Source organism: Hyperolius riggenbachi, chromosome 4, assembly GCF_040937935.1.
Source record: "Hyperolius riggenbachi isolate aHypRig1 chromosome 4, aHypRig1.pri, whole genome shotgun sequence".
Lineage (NCBI taxonomy): Eukaryota > Metazoa > Chordata > Amphibia > Anura > Hyperoliidae > Hyperolius > Hyperolius riggenbachi.
In genome coordinates, this window is record NC_090649.1 from 502,035,468 (window position 1) to 502,061,248 (window position 25,781).

Sequence of the window (25,781 nt, forward strand, 5' to 3'; positions counted from 1 at the left end):
TTTAGAAAGTTGCAGTTTTTGAAAAATAAAAAAGGAAGATGCATCATGGACCAATCCATACATCCCAGTGACCTCCTCAGTGACCTCCAGCTGCCTGCTCACTCCCTGCTTACACTCACCCTGTCAGTCTGAAGCTGCAGCTCCCCGCAAGAGACAGCCATAGTAGCTTATATGTCAGCAGGAGGCGTGACTTCAGTGGACTGAGCTATCCTGATACTATGGTCATGTGACTAATGGGGGAGTGTTTCAGACTGACATCCATAGTAGCGTATCTGTCAGCAGGAGTCGTGGCTTCAGTGGACTGAGCTATCCTGATACCATGGTCATGTGACTAAGGGGGAGTGTTTCAGACTGACATCCATAGTAGCGTATCTGTCAGCAGGAGGCGTGGCTCCAGTGGACTGAGCTATCCTGATACCATGGTCATGTGACTAAGGGGGAGTGTTTCAGACTGACATCCATAGTAGCGTATCTGTCAGCAGGAGGCGTGGCTCCAGTGGACTGAGCAATCCTGATACTATGGTCATGTGACTAAAGGGGGAGTGTTTCAGACTGACATCCATAGTAGCGTATCTGTCAGCAGGAGTCGTGGCTTCAGTGGACTGAGCTATCCTGATACTATGGTCATGTGACTAAGGGGGAGTGTTTCAGACTGACAGTCATAGTAGTGTATCTGTCAGCAGGAGGCGTGGCTTCAGTGGACTGAGCAATCCTGATACTATGGTCATGTGACTAAGGGGGAGTGTTTCAGACTGACAGCCATAGTAGCGTATCTGTCAGCAGGAGGCGCGGCTTCAGTGGACTGAGCAATCCTGATACTATGGTCATGTGACTAAAGGAGTAGTGTTTCAGACTGACAGCCATAGTAGCGTATCTGTCAGCAGGAGGCATGGCTCCAGTGGACTGAGCAATCCTGATACTATGGTCATGTGACTAAAGGGGGAGTGTTTCAGACTGACAGCCATAGTAGCGTATCTGTCAGCAGGAGGCGTGGCTTCAGTGGACTGAGCAATCCTGATACTATGGTCATGTGACTACGGGGAGAGTGTTTCAGGCTGACATCCATAGTAGCGTATCTGTCAGCAGGAGGCGTGGCTTCAGTGGACTGAGCAATCCTGATACTATGGTCATGTGACTAAAGGGGGAGTGTTTCAGACTGACAGCCATAGTAGCGTATCTGTCAGCAGGAGGCGTGGCTTCAGTGGACTGAGCAATCCTGATACTATGGTCATGTGACTAAAGGGGGAGTGTTTCAGACTGACATCCATAGTAGCGGATCTGTCAGCAGGAGGCGTGGCTTCAGTGGACTGAGCAATCCTGATACTATGGTCATGTGACTAAGGGGGAGTGTTTCAGACTGACATCCATAGTAGCGTATCTGTCAGCAGGAGGCGTGGCTTCAGTGGACTGAGCTATCCTGATACTATAGTCATGTGACTACGGGGAGAGTGTTTCAGGCTGACATCCATAGTAGCGTATCTGTCAGCAGGAGGCGTGGCTCCAGTGGACTGAGCAATCCTGATACTATGGTCATGTGACTAAAGGGGGAGTGTTTCAGACTGACTCTAGGTAAGTGAGCATCTGCAGGTCATTGAAAAGATAACAATCTATGAACTGGTGTTTGTTTTCCTTCTTCACTTTGCAAAAAATAAATATTTTACAAAACTTTTAATGCAGAATTTATTTAAAATAATCTTCTAACTATGACTGAACTGCTTTAAAGGGAATCTGAAGTGAAAACTAAACTTGGGTCAGCTACGGTCCTATTTTCTGTCTCCCACTGTTTGTTTGTGACACTGAAGTGAAAAAAGAAAAACGTATAATATCATGATTTGTATGTGTAATGCAGATAATTAATAGAACATAAGTAACAAAGAAAATAGTCTCTTATTTTAATTTTTAGATAGTATTTTTTTTTATAACATTGTATCATTCTGTCATATTTGTAATTACAAGTCACCCTCTGGGTGGGATTCACTATTCGGTGCTAACCTAGTTATCACGCCTAAAGGCTTTGGTTGCGCTGACTCAGGTGCTAAGCTGATCGCACACAGAAAGGTGAATCAGGCCACGCGGAGAGGCAAAGTCCGGTGCGCGCGAAACGTTGCATAGTGCGATGTTAAAGTGGCACTCAATGCGCTCTTATAAGCGCATCGGGTAAGCCATTTTTGTCGCACCGCGATGCGAAGTTTCGCGCGCACCATACTTTGTGCATGCAAAGTTTTGCACGTGAGCGCTAATTAGCGCGCTCTAAGCATTTTTTGGCGTGATAAGGGGCTTTTCACAAGTGTGCTAACAGTTAGCACTGCTTTGTGAATCAAGCCCTCTGTATTTGGGCCAGTCACTGCACACCAGAGTGATGTGATATGAGGAGTGATTGGATGGTGTATGGGCCAGTCACCGCACACCAGCGATGTGATATGAGGAGTGATTGCCTGGTGTATGGCTATGGGCCAGTCACTGCACACCAGCGATGTGATATGAGGAGTGATTGGATGGTGTATAGCTATGGGCCAGTCACTGCACACCAGAGTGATGTGATATGAGGAGTGATTGGCTGGTGTATGGGCCAGTCACCGCACACCAGCGATGTGATATGAGGAGTGATTGGCTGGTGTATGGCTATGGGCCAGTCCCTGCACACCAGCGATGTGATATGAGGAGTGATTGGATGGTGTATTGGCCAGTCACTGCACACCAGCGATGTGATATGAGGAGTGATTGGATGGTGTATGGCTATGGGCCAGTCACTGCACACCAGCGATGTGATATGAGGAGTGATTGGCTGGTGTATGGCTATGGGCCAGTCCCTGCACACCAGCGATGTGATATGAGGAGTGATTGGATGGTGTATTGGCCAGTCACTGCACACCAGCGATGTGATATGAGGAGTGATTGGATGGTGTATGGCTATGGGCCAGTCACTGCACACCAGCGATGTGATATGAGGAGTGATTGGATGGTGTATAGCTATGGGCCAGTCCCTGCACACCAGCGATGTGATATGAGGAGTGATTGGATGGTGTATTGGCCAGTCACTGCACACCAGCGATGTGATATGAGGAGTGATTGGATGGTGTATGTCTATGGGCCAGTCACTGCACACCAGAGCGATGTGATATGAGGAGTGATTGGATGGTGTATGGGCCAGTCACCGCACACCAGCGATGTGATATGAGGAGTGATTGGATGGTGTATGTCTATGGGCCAGTCACTGCACACCAGAGCGATGTGATATGAGGAGTGATTGCCTGGTGTATGGCTATGGGCCAGTCCCTGCACACCAGCGATGTGATATGAGGAGTGATTGGATGGTGTATGGCTATGGGCCAGTCCCTGCACACCAGCGATGTGATATGAGGAGTGATTGGATGGTGTATGGGCCAGTCACCGCACACCAGCAATGTGATATGAGGAGTGATTGCCTGGTGTATGGCTATGGGCCAGTCACTGCACACCAGCGATGTGATATGAGGAGTGATTGGATGGTGTATGGCTATGGGCCAGTCCCTGCACACCAGAGCGATGTGATATGAGGAGTGATTGGATGGTGTATGGGCCAGTCACCGCACACCAGCGATGTGATATGAGGAGTGATTGGATGGTGTATGGCTATGGGCCAGTCCCTGCACACCAGCGATGTGATATGAGGAGTGATTGGATGGTGTATGGGCCAGTCACCGCACACCAGCGATGTGATATGAGGAGTGATTGGATGGTGTATGGCTATGGGCCAGTCACTGCACACCAGCGATGTGATATGAGGAGTGATTGGATGGTGTATGGCTATGGGCCAGTCCCTGCACACCAGAGCGATGTGATATGAGGAGTGATTGGATGGTGTATGGGCCAGTCACCGCACACCAGCGATGTGATATGAGGAGTGATTGCCTGGTGTATGGCTATGGGCCAGTCACTGCACACCAGCGATGTGATATGAGGAGTGATTGGATGGTGTATGGCTATGGGCCAGTCCCTGCACACCAGAGCGATGTGATATGAGGAGTGATTGGATGGTGTATGGGCCAGTCACCGCACACCAGCGATGTGATATGAGGAGTGATTGGATGGTGTATGTCTATGGGCCAGTCACTGCACACCAGAGCGATGTGATATGAGGAGTGATTGGATGGTGTATGGGCCAGTCACCGCACACCAGCGATGTAATATGAGGAGTGATTGGATGGTGTATGTCTATGGGCCAGTCACTGCACACCAGAGCGATGTGATATGAGGAGTGATTGCCTGGTGTATGGCTATGGGCCAGTCCCTGCACACCAGCGATGTGATATGAGGAGTGATTGGATGGTGTATGGCTATGGGCCAGTCCCTGCACACCAGCGATGTGATATGAGGAGTGATTGGATGGTGTATGGGCCAGTCACCGCACACCAGCGATGTGATATGAGGAGTGATTGCCTGGTGTATGGCTATGGGCCAGTCACTGCACACCAGCGATGTGATATGAGGAGTGATTGGATGGTGTATGGCTATGGGCCAGTCCCTGCACACCAGAGCGATGTGATATGAGGAGTGATTCGATGGTGTATGGGCCAGTCACCGCACACCAGCGATGTGATATGAGGAGTGATTGCCTGGTGTATGGCTATGGGCCAGTCACTGCACACCAGCGATGTGATATGAGGAGTGATTGGATGGTGTATGGCTATGGGCCAGTCCCTGCACACCAGAGCGATGTGATATGAGGAGTGATTGGATGGTGTATTGGCCAGTCACTGCACACCAGAGTGATGTGATATGAGGAGTGATTGGATGGTGTATGGCTATGGGCCAGTCACTGCACACCAGCGATGTGATATGAGGAGTGATTGGATGGTGTATTGCTATGGGCCAGTCACCGCACACCAGCGATGTGATATGAGGAGTGATTGGATGGTGTATGGGCCAGTCACTGCACACCAGCGATGTGATATGAGGAGTGATTGGATGGTGTATGGGCCAGTCACTGCACACCAGCGATGTGATATGAGGAGTGATTGCCTGGTGTATGGCTATGGGCCAGTCACTGCACACCAGCGATGTGATATGAGGAGTGATTGCCTGGTGTATGGCTATGGGCCAGTCACCGCACACCAGCGATGTGATATGAGGAGTGATTGGATGGTGTATGGCTATGGGCCAGTCACTGCACACCAGCGATGTGATATGAGGAGTGATTGGATGGTGTATGGCTATGGGCCAGTCACTGCACACCAGCGATGTGATATGAGGAGTGATTGGATGGTGTATGGGCCAGTCACCGCACACCAGCGATGTGATATGAGGAGTGATTGGATGGTGTATGGGCCAGTCACCGCACACCAGCGATGTGATATGAGGAGTGATTGGATGGTGTATGGGCCAGTCACCGCACACCAGCGATGTGATATGAGGAGTGATTGCCTGGTGTATGGCTATGGGCCAGTCACTGCACACCAGAGCGATGTGATATGAGGAGTGATTGGATGGTGTATGGGCCAGTCACCGCACACCAGCGATGTGATATGAGGAGTGATTGCCTGGTGTATGGCTATGGGCCAGTCACCGCACACCAGCGATGTGATATGAGGAGTGATTGGATGGTGTATGGCTATGGGCCAGTCACTGCACACCAGCGATGTGATATGAGGAGTGATTGGATGGTGTATGGCTATGGGCCAGTCACTGCACACCAGCGATGTGATATGAGGAGTGATTGGATGGTGTATGGGCCAGTCACCGCACACCAGCGATGTGATATGAGGAGTGATTGGATGGTGTATGGGCCAGTCACCGCACACCAGCGATGTGATATGAGGAGTGATTGGATGGTGTATGGGCCAGTCACCGCACACCAGCGATGTGATATGAGGAGTGATTGCCTGGTGTATGGCTATGGGCCAGTCACTGCACACCAGAGCGATGTGATATGAGGAGTGATTGGATGGTGTATGGGCCAGTCACCGCACACCAGCGATGTGATATGAGGAGTGATTGCCTGGTGTATGGCTATGGGCCAGTCACCGCACACCAGCGATGTGATATGAGGAGTGATTGGATGATGTATGGCTATGGGCCAGTCACTGCACACCAGCGATGTGATATGAGGAGTGATTGCCTGGTGTATGGCTATGGGCCAGTCACTGCACACCAGCGATGTGATATGAGGAGTGATTGCCTGGTGTATGGCTATGGGACAGTCACCGCACACCAGCGATGTGATATGAGGAGTGATTGGATGGTGTATGGCTATGGGCCAGTCACTGCACACCAGCGATGTGATATGAGGAGTGATTGGATGGTGTATGGCTATGGGCCAGTCACTGCACACCAGCGATGTGATATGAGGAGTGATTGGATGGTGTATGGGCCAGTCACCGCACACCAGCGATGTGATATGAGGAGTGATTGCCTGGTGTATGGCTATGGGCCAGTCACCGCACACCAGCGATGTGATATGAGGAGTGATTGGATGATGTATGGCTATGGGCCAGTCACTGCACACCAGCGATGTGATATGAGGAGTGATTGCCTGGTGTATGGCTATGGGCCAGTCACTGCACACCAGCGATGTGATATGAGGAGTGATTGCCTGGTGTATGGCTATGGGCCAGTCACCGCACACCAGCGATGTGATATGAGGAGTGATTGGATGATGTATGGCTATGGGCCAGTCACTGCACACCAGCGATGTGATATGAGGAGTGATTGCCTGGTGTATGGCTATGGGCCAGTCACCGCACACCAGCGATGTGATATGAGGAGTGATTGGATGGTGTATGGCTATGGGCCAGTCACTGCACACCAGCGATGTGATATGAGGAGTGATTGGATGGTGTATGGCTATGGGCCAGTCACTGCACACCAGCGATGTGATATGAGGAGTGATTGGATGGTGTATGGGCCAGTCACCGCACACCAGCGATGTGATATGAGGAGTGATTGGATGGTGTATGGGCCAGTCACCGCACACCAGCGATGTGATATGAGGAGTGATTGGATGGTGTATGGGCCAGTCACCGCACACCAGCGATGTGATATGAGGAGTGATTGCCTGGTGTATGGCTATGGGCCAGTCACTGCACACCAGCGATGTGATATGAGGAGTGATTGGATGGTGTATGGCTATGGGCCAGTCCCTGCACACCAGAGCGATGTGATATGAGGAGTGATTGGATGGTGTATGGGCCAGTCACCGCACACCAGCGATGTGATATGAGGAGTGATTGGATGGTGTATGTCTATGGGCCAGTCACTGCACACCAGAGCGATGTGATATGAGGAGTGATTGGATGGTGTATGGGCCAGTCACCGCACACCAGCGATGTGATATGAGGAGTGATTGGATGGTGTATGTCTATGGGCCAGTCACTGCACACCAGAGCGATGTGATATGAGGAGTGATTGCCTGGTGTATGGCTATGGGCCAGTCCCTGCACACCAGCGATGTGATATGAGGAGTGATTGGATGGTGTATGGCTATGGGCCAGTCCCTGCACACCAGCGATGTGATATGAGGAGTGATTGGATGGTGTATGGGCCAGTCACCGCACACCAGCGATGTGATATGAGGAGTGATTGCCTGGTGTATGGCTATGGGCCAGTCACTGCACACCAGCGATGTGATATGAGGAGTGATTGGATGGTGTATGGCTATGGGCCAGTCCCTGCACACCAGAGCGATGTGATATGAGGAGTGATTCGATTGTGTATGGGCCAGTCACCGCACACCAGCGATGTGATATGAGGAGTGATTGCCTGGTGTATGGCTATGGGCCAGTCACCGCACACCAGCGATGTGATATGAGGAGTGATTGGATGGTGTATGGCTATGGGCCAGTCACTGCACACCAGCGATGTGATATGAGGAGTGATTGGATGGTGTATGGCTATGGGCCAGTCACTGCACACCAGCGATGTGATATGAGGAGTGATTGGATGGTGTATGGGCCAGTCACCGCACACCAGCGATGTGATATGAGGAGTGATTGGATGGTGTATGGGCCAGTCACCGCACACCAGCGATGTGATATGAGGAGTGATTGGATGGTGTATGGGCCAGTCACCGCACACCAGCGATGTGATATGAGGAGTGATTGCCTGGTGTATGGCTATGGGCCAGTCACTGCACACCAGCGATGTGATATGAGGAGTGATTGGATGATGTATGGCTATGGGCCAGTCACTGCACACCAAAGTGATGTGATATGAGGAGTGATTGGATGATGTATGGGCCAGTCACTGCACACCAGCGATGTGATTTTTTTCCCAATCAGAAATGCAGCATTTTTGGGGCGATTGCGCTTCAATGTTAAGTATAGAAAAACTGCACATATCCATTTTCCTAGCGTTTGTTGCAGCATTAGATTGTGAGCTCCTCTGTCAGCGTAGCCCTAAGCTAGCATAACAGCCTTTATATTGTTGATTTTCCCATGATCCTCCCTGGCATTCATCTATTTGCTGTGGCTGCAGTGTGGGGGTGATATAATCACTCTCATCTGCCATATAATGCAGTATTGTCAATCCGAATACTACAATGATTGCAGGACAGGATGACATCACCGTCATAATATTAAAGTTCCTGATGACTTCTCTGCAGTCTGGGGGGGGGGGGATAGCAGCTGTTCAGACTTCTGCGTTCCTAATTGCCGCTGAGATCTTTCATTACCCACAATGCTTCAGCTGCACAACTTATAACAACATTCCAGAACAATGACAACACTTAATGGATCCAGTCACTCCGTCATTTACCAGCAATAGCTTAGCAGGGCTGAAAGAGGGAAACCATCAGAGTGCATGGGAGCACTAAAGAACGCCTCTGTGGGGGGAGGGAGGGGGGGGGGCGTGTGGAGGGGGGGGGGCGTGTGGGGGGAGGGGGGGGGGACGTGTGGAGGGGGGGGCGTGTGGGGGGAGGGGGGGGGGACGTGTGGAAGGGGGGCGTGTGGAGGGGGGGGGGGGGGGGTTCTGGCGAGGTGTTAATGCTCATATGAAGAATGTACACTTAGCGCACACCTCGCTTCTATAGCGTGCATTATACAAGCTGTGTAATGTATTATACTATATTTGCACACGGCCACCTATTGTCATCTTTTAGAATCGCCTCCTATCACTCACGTATACAAGACTTCCCATGTGCTTCTCCCCTCCTCTGGAATCTCCTTCCACAACACATCCGTCACTCTCCGACCTTTGCAATCTTTAAACGTTTCCTCACAACTCCCTTTTTCCAACAAACATACACTCTACAGCTGCTTTTCCACTTGCTTCAGAAGCCGTTTTGCCGATTGCGAGAGCACCGCGACTTACGTGTGCTCTTTTTCTATTAGGATGACTCGTTTTCGCCTGAATCGCAATCACCCGCTTGCACGATTTTCGATGGGATCGCATTTCATTCCTGACGGCTTCATGGAGCAATTCTGCCGAGTGGAAATAGCAGGTTGCGTGATCGCAAATGCAGAGCTGAGATTCAAACCCTGGTCTCCTGCGCCACAAGCAGAGCGCTTACCCAGCACACAGGGGCCCCAAACTCTTCAGTGTCAGGCTCCATGCAATACGACCATCAACATGGCTACACGGAACTAGACCTGGACTCATTGGCCTCCTCTGTCCCCATATTGTGACATCACTCGATGTGCTCTTCCCCCCACGCTACTGCATTGAAGTCACGCTCCATGCGACCATTGCTGATCAGATTTGCACAGATGGATCTTGACATTGCGGGTATTATATTAACACAAAATATGTAACAGACTATAAAGGGAACCTTAACTGAGAGGGATATGGATGTTTCCTTTTAAACAATACCAGTTACCTGGCAGTCCTGCTGATCTCTTTGGAAGCAGTAGTGGCTGAATCACACACCTGAAGCAAGCATGCATCCATCTGCTGTGTATGTTTCATCTCTAATATATTACATGTGGCTGATTTCTGCTGTCCTGCTCTGCTTTTCATATTAGTAGCGCCTAAGTAACATATTTACATTGTAATTTACTACTTGCTATTGAAATTCTGGCGTTTGTTTCACACTGCTGGCCTATCTGTAATTTCAAACAAAGTTGTAACACCTACAAGCTTGTTTGATTTGCAGGAGACTATAGTGGCCCTCCCCCCTGCTTAATTGCAAATCGTCTGCCAGACCATCCTGATTACTCATTTGCTCTGATGCTGTGTGTATATCAGGAGGTCTGGTAGTCGGGCCGGCCGACTTCGGGTCGTCTTCTAAGGGTGGAAATTAACCAGAATTCCACAGCAATTCAGCAGAAATCAGCATTACACCAAGGTAACTTCCTCAATCTTTTAGCCTCACCTTCATTCCTGATCACTATCCAAACCTTACACACATTGCTTCCTCTCTCCTACTCCATGCATCTTCCACCGTTCTCTACATATCTACCTCTGTCCAAACCACTGCCAGCCTCCTCTCCACACAACGTAATGCACCCCTTCCCCCCAGTCCTTTCTCTGGCTCACCCACACTTCACCCACCATATTCCTACCAACCCTTTGCCACCCCTCCACCACTACCACATGCTATTCCTCCACCTGCTTCTCCAGCTGGTCCCAGTGCTTTCTCCCTCCATCCTCAACCCACCCATTCCTAGACCCCCACTGGTCCCTAAACTCCCAGCCACCCCCCCTCCAGCCCCACCACACTCCTCATGCATCCGCAGACCACAACATAATAATCTCATTCCCATCTATACAACCCCCATGCACTCTCTCCCTCTGTTTTGTGGTCTATGGAATGCCAGATCTGTCCGCAACAAGCTCACATCCATCCATGAGCTCTTCCTCTCCAAATCCCTCACCTTCCTCGCCCTCACAGAGACATGGCTCACCCCCTCTGACTGTACCGCAGCCGCTGCTCTCTCCTATGGGGGACTGCATCTCAGTCACACCCCCAGACCTGACAACAGGTCTGGAGGAGGAGTGGGTCTGCTTCTCTCCGCACCCTGCACCTTCCGGGTCCTATCACCGCCCCCTTCCCTGCACTTCTCATCCTTTGAGGCCCATGTAATCCGCCTGTACCAACCTCTCCCAGCCATCATTGCGGTCCTATATCACCCCCCATCTGCTCCAACTTCACTCTTCCTGGACAACCTGGCCTCCTGGCTCCCCCACATCCTGTCATCTGACCTCCCCACCATCATACTCGGGGATTTCAACTTACCTATCAATGAGCCTATCTCCACTGCTGCCAAGCAGCTACTCTCCCTCACCAAATCCCTTGATCTCTCTCAGTACACAAATTCCACCACCCACCGCGCTGGTCATACTCTTGACCTCATATTCTCAAAGTCCACCTCCCTCAGCAACCTGGACATCGCACCTTTCCCTATCTCTGACCATCACCTCCTCACCTTCACTATCTCCCCACCAACAACTTCTCTCCCCACCCCTCAGCCTAGTTGATGGCAGAGAGACCTCCGTAATCTCAGCCCAAATGTCCTAGCAAGTCCCCTTCTCTCCCTCTCCTCCCACCTACTTACCCTAACATGCCCCAATGAAGCGGCTGCACAATATAACCTTGCCCTCTCATCTGCTTTAGATCAAGCTGCCCCCTCAATCTTCCGCCCTAACAAGCCCCCCAACCCCCAACCCTGGCACAACACCCACACACGTAACCTAAGGAAAGAAACTCGAGCAGCCGAACGGAAATGGAGGAAATCACATCTCAATTCTGACTTCCTAGATTACAAGGCCAAACTGTTACTCTTCCACACGGCCCTCTCTGAGGCTAAACAAGGGTACTTTGCTGCACTGATTGGAACCCAAGCTTCCAACCCTCGACAGCTTTTTGCTACCTTCAAATCCCTCCTCAACCCCACTCCTCCCCCTCCCAGCTCCTCCCTCTCAGCCAATGACTTTGCCAACCACTTCACCACTAAAATTGCAACAATACGCAATGAAATTTCCCTCCTCCATCCCTCCCTTCCCAATGCCTCTCAGGTCTACCCCTTGCCTTCCCTCCCAGCTGCTCCCCTGTCTCATCCACCGCTCGCCTCTTTTGCTCCTGCCACCATTGATGAAGTCAGCCTGCTGCTAGTGGCTTCCCCCCCCCCACATCCTCTCGCTGTGATCCGGTACCCGCGAATACTCTTTGTCCCCACTTCCCTGACCTGGCCCCAGTCCTCACCTCCTTGTTCAATCTCTCCCTTTCCACAGGCATCTTCCCCAAAGCATTCAAACAGGCCACTGTACTTCCCCTGCTGAAAAAACCCTCACTCGACCCATCCCTACCCTCAAACTACCGCCCAATCTCCCTCCTTCCCTATGCTTCTAAACTCCTCGAACGTCTAGTCCACCAGCGTATTACCCAATACATCAACACCAATACCCTACTTGACCCCCTACAGTCTGGATTCCGACCTGCACACTCAACTGAAACAGCCCTCGCCAAGGTGGTCAACGACCTTACCCTCATCAGGGCCAAAGGCAGTTATTCCATCCTGCTCCTCCTTGACCTCTCTGCAGCATTTGACACTGTTGACCACTCCCTCCTCCTCCAATCCCTACAGTCCATGGGCATCCATAGTCTTGCCTTGGCCTGGATCTCCTCCTACCTATCCAATCGCTCCTTCACCACTTCCTTCAATGGCTCCTCCTCAACCCCTGCCCCCCTCTCAGTTGGGGTCCCCCAGGGCTCTGTTCTAGGCCCCCTTCTTTTCTCCATTTACACTTCCTCAATTGGCAAGCTTATCTCCTCCCTGGGCTTCAATTACCACCTTTATGCAGATGACACTCAGATTTATCTCCATACCCCCGATCTCTCATCCACCACCATAAACAAGGTCTCCTTGTGTCTCTCAGCAATTTCCTCCTGGATGTCAGCTAGGTTCCTAAAGCTTAACCTAGACAAAACTGAGCTCCTGATCTTTCCACCCCATGCTGCTGCACCCCTCCCAGATTTCCACCTCACAATCGACAACACAACCATTCTCCCTACCTCCCAGGCCCGCTGTCTGGGTGTCACCTTGGACTCTGACCTCTCCTTCATCCCACACATCCAAAACATCACCAGAGCCTGCAATTTCCACCTCCGTAATATCTCCAAGATCCGCCCCTTCTTAACCCCGGACACGACCAAACTGCTCATCCATGCCCTCATCATCTCCCGCCTTGATTACTGTAACTCCCTCCTTTCTGGCCTCCCCCTGAAACGCACTGCCCCCCTTCAATCAGTGATGAACGCGGCTGCAAGACTCATCCATTCCTCGCACCGCTCTGCATCCACATCTCCCCTTTGTGAATCCCTGCACTGGCTCCCTATCTGTTTCAGGATAAGTTTCAAGATTCTATGCCTGGCGTATAAATCTGTGCACAAAACCTGCCCTACCTAGATCTCGGAGCTTGTTCACAAGTATACAGCAGGTCGCCCCCTCCGATCCTCCAACGACCTTCGCCTCACCACCCCACGCATTTCCCATGCCCGCCTGCAGGATTTCTCAAGAGCTGCCCCCACCCTCTGGAACGCCCTTCCACCACCCATCAGACTTGCTCCCTCTTTCAACACATTCAAGCAAGCCCTCAAAACCCACCTCTTTATGATGGCCTACCCACCTCCTACCACACAGTAACTCTCTAAGGAATATTTAACAGCCCCACCTAGTGTTTCCACCCCACCCTTTAGATTGTAAGCCTCTGGCAGGGTCCTCCACTCCCTATTGTAATCTACAGGATCATGTGCTCCTGTCCTATGACAGCCTGTACTTGTATTACTGGGCCTACCTAACCAGCCCATATTGCATGATCATGTATTTTGTACAATTTGTATGTATAACTTTGTTCTATGTGTATAACCCTATGTATGTCATCCTTGTATCATTGTATATATTTATTGTTCAGCGCTGCGTAATATGTTGGCGCTTTATAAAAACAATAAATAATAATAATAAATAATAATAATCCAGTCTGACTTCAGTCACCTGATCTGCATGCTTGTTCAGGGGCTGTGGCTAAAAGTATTAGAGACACAGGATCAGCAGGAGAGTCAGGAAACTGGTATTATTTTAAAAGGAAAAATCTATATCCTTGTCAGCTTAGGTTCCCTTTAAGTACAGCCAGTGGCCAGCATGAGGCCTCCTGGATTTAGGGTCACTTCAGGGACCTGTTAGGAAGGAGGAGGGGCCAGCAGAGACAGGAGGAGTCCAGCAGGCAGGCTGTGTTAGCACATTGCAGATGTTTCTCTTGCTCTGCTAGCGTGCCTGGTCTCCCTGACATAACATCCACCCTTATTATGACAACGCCGTGGCTGCGCACAGATCATACAGCGGCCGCGCTGATGTTGTGCTAATCAGGCCTCAAGCTGTAATTAGTTACACATTTACCGTTCATCCACTGCCTGGTGCTGCGGAGAAATTACATGAGAGGTTCCAGTGTGGGATAATTATGCTGGGAACTCTCAGGATTACATTCTCCTGCTAATGTGCAGCTCTCTGCTTCATGTAACTGGCAGTGTAATTCTACGCTAACTGATCTAAAGAGCTGCAATTACACCCCCGACCTCTGTCGCTGTATAGCAGCACCTGCCTGCAGAATACTATCATCCATGTGCTAAGCCTAGTAACCTCAGGGAGTCCTGCTCTCCCTTCCTCCAGCCACTAGAGGTCACTGTCTGCAGTACAGGTGGCAGGCTGTCTGTCTGTCTTCCGAATGAGAAGCCTGTCATCTTTACTGGCTGGATTAGCAGAAGAGAATAAAGGCTCAGCTCCAGGTATAATAAATCACTCAATGAAGAATGAAATATACACCTGCTTTTGTCAGTATAATGAAGCACATGTTTTGGCTTATACAGTTCTCAGTAATAATGTTGTCAAGGTTCCTCCAGTTTTTTAACTGCTACCGGCTCAAAATGATTGCTGAATTTACCACAGTGGTGTCAGATTTCCTTTACTTACATTGCATAGAATAATGGGAAGTGATTAGCAAGAAAGCAGTGGGTGGTTCCTTATGAGCCAATGTTGTGACTGACGGTATGTTGCAGCCAGAAGCCCCGCCCCATGCCATGACTGCTGCATCCAGAAGCCCCGCCCCATTCCATGACTGCTGCATCCAGAAGCCTCACCCCATTCCATGACTGCTGTAACCAGAAGCCCCGCCCCATTCCATGACTGCTGCAGCCAGAAGCCCCACCCCATTCCATGACTGCTGCATCCAGAAGCCCCGCCCCATTCCATGACTGCTGCATCCAGAAGCCTCACCCCATTCCATGACTGCTGTAACCAGAAGCCCGCCCCATTCCATGACTGCTGCATCCAGAAGCCTCACCCCATTCCATGACTGCTGTAACCAGAAGCCCCGCCCCATTTCATGACTGCTGCAGCCAGAAGCCCCACCCCATTTCATGACTGCTGCAGCCAGAAGCCCCGCACCATTCCATGACTGCTGCAGCCAGAAGCCCCGCACCATTCCATGACTGCTGCAGCAAGAAGCCCCACCCCATTCCATGACTGCTGCAGCCAGAAGCCCGCCCCATTCCATGACTGCTGCATCCAGAAGCCTCACCCCATTCCATGACTGCTGCATTCAGAAGCCCCGCCCCATTCCATGACTGCTGCAGCCAGAAGCCCCGCCCCATTCCATGACTGCTGCAGCCAGAAGCCCCGCCCCATTCCATGACTGCTGCAGCCAGAAGCCCCGCCCCATTCCATGACTGCTGCAGCCAGAAGCCTCACCCCATTCCATGACTGCTGCAGCCAGAAGCCCCGCCCCATTCCATGACTGCTGTAACCAGAAGCCCCGCCCCATTCCATGACTGCTGCAGCCAGAAGCCCCACCCCATTCCATGACTGCTGCAGCCAGAAGCCCCGCACCATTCCATGACTGCTGCCAGAGCCGGGACAAGGTCCTCCAGCAGCCAAGGCTGAGACACCAAAGTGCGCCCCTCCCTTCCTCCACCCCAGCCGTCACACACTGATTGCTATTACACTAAGAGGCACCCCAGGGCCCCCAACACCTTAATCTCTAGTTATCTGGCTTGTAGTCACTGCCATGTATCTCATTTTCTTATTTCTTTCTGCTTCAAACACAATTAGGAATGACAGCTGAATGAATTGTGCGCCCCCTCCTACACTGCGCCCTGAGGCTGGAGCCTCTCCAGCCTATGCCTCAGCCCGGCCCTGACTGCTGCAGCAGAAGCCCCGCCCCATTCCATGACTGCTGCAGCCAGAAGCCCTGCCCTATTCCATGACTGGTGCAGTCAGAAGCCCCGCCCCATTCCATGACTGCTGCAACCAGAAGCCTCGCCCCATTCCATGACTGCTGCAGCCAGAAGCCTCGCCCCATTCCATGACTGCTGCAGCCAGAAGCCTCGCCCCATTCCATGACTGCTGCAGCAGAAGCCCCGCCCCATTCCATGACTGCTGCAGCCAGTAGCCCCGCCCCATTCCATGACTGCTGCAACCAGAAGCCCCGCCCCATCTCATGACTGAAGCTGCCAGTTGGCTGCACAGACAGTCCTTCCGCTAAGACGGTACCATTTGAATGACAAACAGGTAAACTATGACCATGTGACCTGCTGATTGGAATGTTTAGGTGTGTAGCTACTTTTTCATGAATGGAATATGTTGCGGTCAGTTCGGGACCTGTGAGGAGACCTAGAGAGGGGCTGGTATGAGGGGTGCCTGGCCTGATGTGACTGGATGAGATGAGCCTGGACAGTCCCAATCTTACAGCCAGGCTGTGTTCCTTTCTTCTCATTGTAAGCAGGAAATTCTCTGCAGCCAGACTACAGCTGGATTGTGGAGCTTTATACACATGCGGGATGGTTGTTGCTCGAGTTGGCTGGTGGGGGCTTTTACTTCTGCGAGTCTAGCGTGTGTACAGCAGCAGTGGTGCTCAGCAGAGCTCGAATATTCGAGTAGCTCGAATATGCGAGCTCTTTTTAAGCTATTCGAGCTCGGTATTCGAGCTCCGAATAGCTGGAGCTATTCGAATGGGCTATTCGAGTGAACCCGAATAGCCCATTCACTATTCGCGCTATTCGAGCTAACAGCGCTATTCGAGCTCGAATACCGAGCTCGAATAGCGTCATAGCCCAGATTGATGTCCTTAGAGCCAATCAGAGGGCTCCCAGGCCCTCTGACGGCAGCCAATCACAGAGGGGGGCCCTGGCCAGCCCCTACCCTATAAATAGCGGCCGCCATGTTCCGTTTCTCCGTCCTTGCCTGACTTTGCACAGAGAGAGATCTGCTCCTTTGTGCGTTGGCTTAGCAAGAGCTCTATTGTGGTCATTTACCTAGCGTTTTTGCTCACATACACCTGCTATACACACCTATATTGTTGTTAGTTAGATAGACATTGTATTTTAGTTAGTAGCTTTTGTGTTACATAGAGAGAGACTCGTACAGCTGCTGCAGGCTTACAGCTTTAGGCCTCAGGGTCTTGCCTGTGTGGGCAGCTGTTCTCTCCTGTCCTCTGTTTATTTCTCATCTATCCCAGTATTTCTGCTGTCCTTTACTACTGATTGATTGTATTTTGTATTGTAGTTATATACTGTAACTGTACTAGGACACTCACTGTCACTGTTCATAGGTTAGCTCCTGCGTGTGCGTGCACTCACTGTCTGTGTACACACACTCTATTTCCTTCTGAATAGTTATATACTGTAACTGTACTAGGACACTCACTGTCACTGTTCATAGGCTACTAGCTCCTGCGTGTGTGTGTGCACTCACTGTCTGTGTACACACACTCTATTTCCTTCTGAATAGTTATATACTGTAACTGTACTAGGACACTCACTGTCACTGTTCATAGGCTACTAGCTCCTGCGTGTGCGTGCACTCACTGTCTGTGTACTGTACACACACTCTATTTCCTTCTGAATAGTTATATACTGTAACTGTACTAGGACACTCACTGTCACTGTTCATAGGCTACTAGCTCCTGCGTGTGCGTGCACTCACTGTCTGTGTACTGTAGTGTACACACACTCTATTTCCTTCTGAATAGTTATATACTGTAACTGTACTAGGACACTCACTGTCACTGTTCATAGGCTACTAGCTCCTGCGTGTGCGTGCACTCACTGTCTGTGTACTGTACACACACTCTATTTCCTTCTGAATAGTTATATACTGTAACTGTACTAGGACACTCACTGTCACTGTTCATAGGCTACTAGCTCCTGCGTGTGCGTGCACTCACTGTCTGTGTACTGTACACACACTCTATTTCCTTCTGAATAGTTATATTCTGTAACTGTACTAGGACACTCACTCACTGACACTGTTCATAGGCTACTAGCTCCTGCGTGTGCGTGCACTCACTGTCTGTGTACTGTAGTGTACACACACTCTATTTCCTTCTGAATAGTTATATACTGTAACTGTACTAGGACACTCACTGTCACTGTTCATAGGCTACTAGCTCCTGCGTGTGCGTGCACTCACTGTCTGTGTACTGTACACACACTCTATTTCCTTCTGAATAGTTATATACTGTAACTGTACTAGGACACTCACTGTCACTGTTCATAGGCTACTAGCTCCTGCGTGTGCGTGCACTCACTGTCTGTGTACTGTACACACACTCTATTTCCTTCTGATTACTGATTGATTATTTTAATTTCTAGTTGTACTTACTGTTACTACTTACTGTACTAGTAGGGACACTCAGTCACTGTTCATAGGCTAGCTCCTGCGTGTGCGTGCACTCACTCACTGTCTGTGTACACACACTCTATTTCCTTGTGATTACTACTGATTATTGTAACTGCTAGTTGTACTTCCTGACTGTTACTACTTACTTAGAGGGAACCAGAGATGAACGTTTCACACAAAATAAACATATCAGTTGATAGCTTGTAAAGAATAAATGCTCTACCCGATAATTTCGCCACTCTGGTGTGCCTTTTTGAGTGCTTTTTATGCATTATTGCTCCAGGAAATATCCAATATGGCCGCCGGCTCATATTCCTTCTGCTTCCAGGTTATGAGGTGTTCTGGATGTGCTGTATAGGCTATATGAGACTATAGACAAGCAGGGCTGCTGCTGTAGGCTTTCATCTGTGTTTTTCAACGTCATATTCTGGTATGCTTTGTGGCTGCCTGTAGGAAGTGTCTCTCATAGTAATGAAACTGCATACAGTAGATAATAATGATGACTGGCTGCACAGACAGAGCACACAGATCACACAGCCACACTTGTCTGTTAGACAGAGATTTTTCCTGCAGCATCAGCCCCTGCCATGTCATAACAGCTCTCAGTATGTAAAGCATGAAATTTGAGCCAGGAGGGGGAAGGCTTGGGCTTGAAAACACTCCACAGAAGAGTGACTCAGCTATAATGATTCCAGGTCAAACCTCGACTGAATAGTCGGTGGATTCTTATCACAGTTGATAACAGATAGATTAGACTGAGAAGAATACAACTAAAAGCAGGGTAGGTGTTTACTGTCATGTTCCCACTGATAAATGTAATAAAATACATGAGGGTGCTTCGTCTCTGGTTCTCTTTACTTACTGTAGTAGGGACACTCACTCAGTCACTGTTCATAGGCTAGCTCCTGCGCGTGTTTGCGCGTGCGTGCACTCACTGTCTGTAGTGTACAAACACTCTATTTCCTTGTGATTATTACTACTGATTATTGTAACTTCTAGTTGTACTTCCTGACTGTTACTACTTACTTACTGTACTACACAATCACTCAGTCACCTCGCCCACCAACCCACTCCATTAAAGTACCCCACTTTTCACCCGCCCTTTTAAAAAACTTTTGTGTTTACGCCCAAAACATCGAAGATGTCTGGAAGTGGCAGCCAGCGCGGTTTGGGCAAGGGGAAGGGCAGCAAGGGAATCAGGAGGAGAGGGAGCAGCATTGTGGCAAGCCGTGGGCGCGGCCGCGCCACCATGCACAGTTCCGCAGCAGCAGCAGCGGCTAACATTCCTCCTATAGCCACTGGCCGTGGAGGCCTTGGGCGCCGCCCAGCAGGAGCATCTGCAACTCACGCTGCAGAGACACAGCAGCAGCAGCGTGTAGCACCTGCTCCGATTTTCCTCCAGCCGGGTCGGAAACGTCCCATTGAGGAAACGGATGCAGACACTGTGGTGCAACTGATGACGGAGGATGAGCAGCCTGCCATCAGCTCTGCATCCGAGGCCTCCACCCTCACCACCACCACCACCACCCCTGTTCGCAGCAGCCGCCCAGCAGGGCCTGGGGAGGAGGCCAGTTCACCGTCACAAGTTGGCGACCTGTCACTCAGCAGTATTTTTACCCCAGGCACCATCAGGGTATTGTCTGCTGTTGTTGGCGATTTGGAGGAGGAGATGCTGATGGGCACTTTGGGGGAGGAGGGATTGGACAGCAAGACTGTGGCGACAGTCAAGCAGCCCATCCATGCATCAGGAGAGGAGTTTGGGGGGTCATCATCCCAGCAGGACATGTTTCAGGAGGGGGAGGATGATGATGACACGGTGACAGACAGAGACTGGGTGCCACCAGCTCCAGGGGATGTCATCATTAGCAGCTCTGAGGAGGAGGAGGAGGATGCGCTTGTGGGCCTTGCAAGGAGGCGCATCATTGCAAGCATTGGCAGCAGTAGGCAGGTCCCACAGCCTGCTGGTGTCTCAGGCTCAGCAGCAGCAGCAGCAGCAGCATCTGCCAGTACCACCACCAACCGCACCCAAGCCCCCCCCCCAACTACCACAGGGAGACAGGCAGCAGCGGTTCCATGCCGTAGGGGGTTGTTTTTGTCACCAATCTGGCGATTTTTCACCATGCCCACAGTTTACAGCAAGTACGCCACTTGCAACCACTGTCAGCAGAAGTTGAGCAGAGGTGCAGACCCCTTAAAGTTCAGCACCAGCTCGCTCATCAACCACCTTGCTGCGAAACATTTCCACCAGCATGAGGAGTTCCAGAGGCTGAAGGCATCTGGTGCTGGCAGTGGCACCACACCCATCACTGCACAGCCTTCAGCAGCAGCAGCAGCAGCAACAGCAGCCACCCGCCCTCCTGCTCCTCCAGCAGCACCAGCAGGAGTGCGGAAACACACTGCTCCTCCCCCCTCTGCAACTCCTGCCGCCGACACTGAGGCCTGTTCTGGCAGCCAGTCCTCAGTGGCCTCCTCTGCTGTGTCTGCTGATTCCCGTGCCAGCAAAAGGCCACGCCAGAGCCTTTTGAGCGAGTCCTTCCAGGGGGTGGTTAGGGCTCTGCCTCCCAGCAGCCGTCACGTGCGGCAGCTGAACGGCTTGCTGGCACGGGCCATGTGCTCCCAACTCCTGCCGTACACGCTCGTGCAGGAGGGGAGCGACATGCGTGCGCTGCTTGCTTGTGCAGCCCCAGACTGGCAGCTCCCCAGCAGACACTTCTTCGCCCGCAAGGCCATTCCTGCACTGCACCGCTTTGTGATGGCCAATGTGGAGCAAGGGCTGGAGCACGCGGTTGGTGAAAGGGTCCACGTCACCATGGACTCCTGGAGCAGCCGCTTCGGGACAGGCCGCTACCTGTCCTTCACTGTCCACTGGGTCAGCTTGGTGGAAGGGGGAGAGGATGGGAGAGCAGCAGCGGGCACAGCAGCAGCAGCAACACAGTGGGTGGTGCCACCCCGCAGGGTCGGGGGAACTGCAGCAGGTTCCTCCGATCCTCTGCCATCCTCCGGCACACCTGGCCAAACCCCCCGCCTCAGCAGCAGCGTGAAGGCCCGCCACTGCCAAGCGCTGCTGCAGTTGGTCAGCCTTGGGAAGACCAAGCTGACGGCAACCCATGTGTTGGCCAAACTCCAGGAGCAGGAGAGGATTTGGCTGACCCCCAGAGGTTTCAGAGTCGGAGAGGTGGTGGCCGACAATGGGGCCAATCTGGTTGCCGCAATAGACAGGGGAAACCTGACCGACATCCCCTGTCTTGCCCACGTGCTGAACCTGGTGGTGCAGAAGTTCTTGCGCACCTACCAGGGGATGGGCGAACTGCTGGAAACGGCAAGGAACGTTGTGCGTCACTTCCGGTGCTCGGCTGCAGCCTGTGCGAGCCTGGAAGACGTGCAAAAGGAGCTGGAGCTGCCACGCCATCGGCTGATCCTTGACGTTCCGACTCGCTGGAACTCCACCCTGGCGATGTTGGAGCGTCTGGTTGAACAGAAGCACGCTGTCAACCAGTACCTTGCCCTGGCCACTGTTTCCGCCGCTCAGAGAAGGGACAAGACCAGCAACATCCCGTCCATCGTCCCCGATGATGACTGGAGGCACATGCAGCAGGTGTGCTTAGTGCTGGCTCCCTTTCTGCAGGCCACTAACATGGTGAGCAGGGACCATGCTATGGTCTGCGAGTGGGTGCCCCTGGTTTGTCTGCTGAACAGGGCCCTCGATGCTTTGCTGGAACAGGGAGCGGCAGCCTTGGCCCAGCAGGAGTGGCATGCAGCTGCACAGTCCACCTCTGAGGGGGAGGAGGAGGAGGACTTGGTGGAGGTCCCTGACCTTGCTGCTGATGAGGGGGATCAGCACAGTGCAGCTGAGTTGGTGCGGGGGTGGAGAGAGGATGAGGCGGCAGAGGAGGAGGATGAGGACAGCAGCACTGCCGTCGATGTGCCAGCAGACGTGGCCCGCCTCTTCCCAATAGCAGCGCACATGCTGACGTGCCTGCGCAGGGACCCCAGGGTGATCCAGATGAAGCAGAGGGAGGACATCTGGATCAGCATGATGTTGGACCCGCGCCTCAAGGGGAAGTTGAGCCAGTTCCTGCCGCCTGCAGGAGGAGACCCAGCGCAACAAATAAGGAGCTTGCAGCAGGCCCTTGTTGAGCGCTTGGAGGAAGCCTTCCCCCAGCCTTCCACCCCCACTGTCCAGCAGCCAGCACAGAGGCAGCAGCAGGTGCCTGCATCCAGCAGCAAGCGCCCCACAGACCTGCTGTCTCTCAGCCATGAGCTCTACAGGACTGTAGAGGCTCCGGCAGCAGTGACTAGAGAGGAGGTGCATGCAGCAGCATCCTCCACCGGTCACAGCCAGCGCCTGACCCGCATGGTGGCTGACTACATGGGGTCCTACAGCGGGCTTGACAGCGATGCCCCTGTTGATCCCATGGAGTATTGGGTCAAGCGCCTGGAGATCTGGAGCGAGCTGGCACAGTACGCCCTGGAAGTGCTGTCCTGCCCCCCTTCCAGCGCGCTGTCCAAGCGCTGCTTCAGTGCAGCTGGTGGCGTGGTCACCGAGAAACGCTCACGTCTGTCTCACAAGTCTGTGGACAGACTGACGTTTCTCAAGATGAACCAGGCGTGGGTGGAAGGCGAGTTCCTGGCCCCTGTTGTCGGCGAGAGGGGGACATGAACTGGCTGCCGGAACTTAGAACCATCGTTAATGTGCCTTACCACCCTTTACCCCCCCCTGGCTCCTGCTCACTAAGCCAGCCTGGTTCACTTTGACTATTACGTCGCCTGCAGCCACACATTTTACAACTACAGTGGGCTGCTGTGTACTGCCCTTCTGCTGTCTGTCTGTGTTTCCCACTGCCAGAGTACACAGAATTACCTTCTGCTGCCACTCTGCCACCAGCTATTACGTCAAACAATAGCTGCTCACATTACTCCTCCATTCCTCCTGCTGCTGCTGCTGTCGGTCTGTGTTTTCCACTGTCAGGGTACACAGATTTACCTTCTGCTGCCACTCTGCCACCAGCTATTACGTCAAAAAAATAGCTATATCTGTGTAATTGGTTGTAAAACCAAAACTACAAAACCATTAAAAAAAAAAGTTTAATTTTTCTGAGGTGCCCGGGTTGAAAACTGTGTTGTCCCAGTTGTGTATTGGACACGATGTGGGCTGCACGACCGCTGTCTGGGACCTCCTGTTGTGTTTATTTACAGCCCTGGTATCACCCGCTAGGTACCAGGGCTATTATGTCACGCTGCCTGCCTGCTGCCACACTCACACTACTCCTCCATTCCTCCTGCTGCTGCTGCTGTCTGTCTGTGTTTCCCACTGCCAGGGTACACAGAATTACCTTCTGCTGCCACTCTGCCACCAGCTATTACGTCAAACAATAGCTGCTCACATTACTCCTCCATTCCTCCTGCTGCTGCTGCTGTCGGTCTGTGTTTCCCACTGCCAGGGTACACAGAATTACATTCTGCTGCCACTCTGCCACCAGCTATTACGTCAAAAAATAGCTATATCTGTGTAATTGGTTGTAAAACCAAAACTACAAAACCATTAAAAAAAAAAAAAAGGTTTAATTTTTCTGAGGTGCCCGGGTTGAAAATTGTGTTGTCCCAGTTGTGTATTGGACACGATGTGGGCTGCATGACCGCTGTCTGGGACCTCCTGTTGTGTTTATTTACAGCCCTGGTATCACCCGCTAGGTACCAGGGCTATTATGTCACGCTGCCTGCCTGCTGCCACACTCACACTACTCCTCCATTCCTCCTGCTGCTGCTGCTGTCTGTCTGTGTTTCCCACTGCCAGGGTACACAGAATTACATTCTGCTGCCACTCTGCCACCAGCTATTACGTCAAACAATAGCTGCTCACATTACTCCTCCATTCCTCCTGCTGCTGCTGCTGTCGGTCTGTGTTTCCCACTGCCAGGGTACACAGAATTACATTCTGCTGCCACTCTGCCACCAGCTATTACGTCAAACAATAGCTATATCTGTGTAATTGGTTGTAAAACCAAAACTACAAAACCATTAAAAAAAAAAAAAGGTTTAATTTTTCAGAGGTGCCCGGGTTGAAAACTGTGTTGTCCCAGTTGTGTATTGGACACGATGTGGGCTGCACGACCGCTGTCTGGGACCTCCTGTTGTGTTTATTTACAGCCCTGGTATCACCCGCTAGGTACCAGGGCTATTATGTCACGCTACCTGCCTGCTGCCACACTCACACTACTCCTCCATTCCTCCTGCTGCTGCTGCTGTCTGTCTGTGTTTCCCACTGCCAGGGTACACAGAATTACATTCTGCTGCCACTCTGCCACCAGCTATTACGTCAAACAATAGCTGCTCACATTACTCCTCCATTCCTCCTGCTGCTGCTGCTGTCGGTCTGTGTTTCCCACTGCCAGGGTACACAGAATTACATTCTGCTGCCACTCTGCCACCAGCTATTACGTCAAACAATAGCTATATCTGTGTAATTGGTTGTAAAACCAAAACTACAAAACCATTAAAAAAAAAAAGGTTTAATTTTTCTGAGGTGCCCGGGTTGAAAACTGTGTTGTCCCAGTTGTGTATTGGACACGATGTGGGCTGCACGACCGCTGTCTGGGACCTCCTGTTGTGTTTATTTACATCCCTGGTATCACCCGCTAGGTACCAGGGCTATTATGTCACGCTGCCTGCCTGCTGCCACACTCACACTACTCCTCCATTCCTCCTGCTGCTGCTGCTGTCTGTCTGTGTTTTCCACTGCCAGGGTACACAGAATTACATTCTGCTGCCACTCTGCCACCAGCTATTACGTCAAACAATAGCTGCTCACATTACTCCTCCATTCCTCCTGCTGCTGCTGCTGTCGGTCTGTGTTTCCCACTGCCAGGGTACACAGAATTACATTCTGCTGCCACTCTGCCACCAGCTATTACGTCAAACAATAGCTATATCTGTGTAATTGGTTGTAAAACCAAAACTACAAAACCATTAAAAAAAAAAAAAGGTTTAATTTTTCTGAGGTGCCCGGGTTGAAAATTGTGTTGTCCCAGTTGTGTATTGGACACGATGTGGGCTGCACGACCGCTGTCTGGGACCTCCTGTTGTGTTTATTTACAGCCCTGGTATCACCCGCTAGGTACCAGGGCTATTATGTCACGCTGCCTGCCTGCTGCCACACTCACACTACTCCTCCATTCCTCCTGCTGCTGCTGCTGTCTGTCT

General features: G+C 51.5%; 1 protein-coding gene across 2 annotated transcripts in view; it reads left to right on the forward strand.

The window, feature by feature from the left end:
- ACYP2 (acylphosphatase 2) overlaps window positions 1-25,781 on the forward strand; it is a 301,455-nt gene that overhangs the window by 32,797 nt on the left and 242,877 nt on the right. The gene's annotated exons all lie outside the window — the stretch shown is intronic.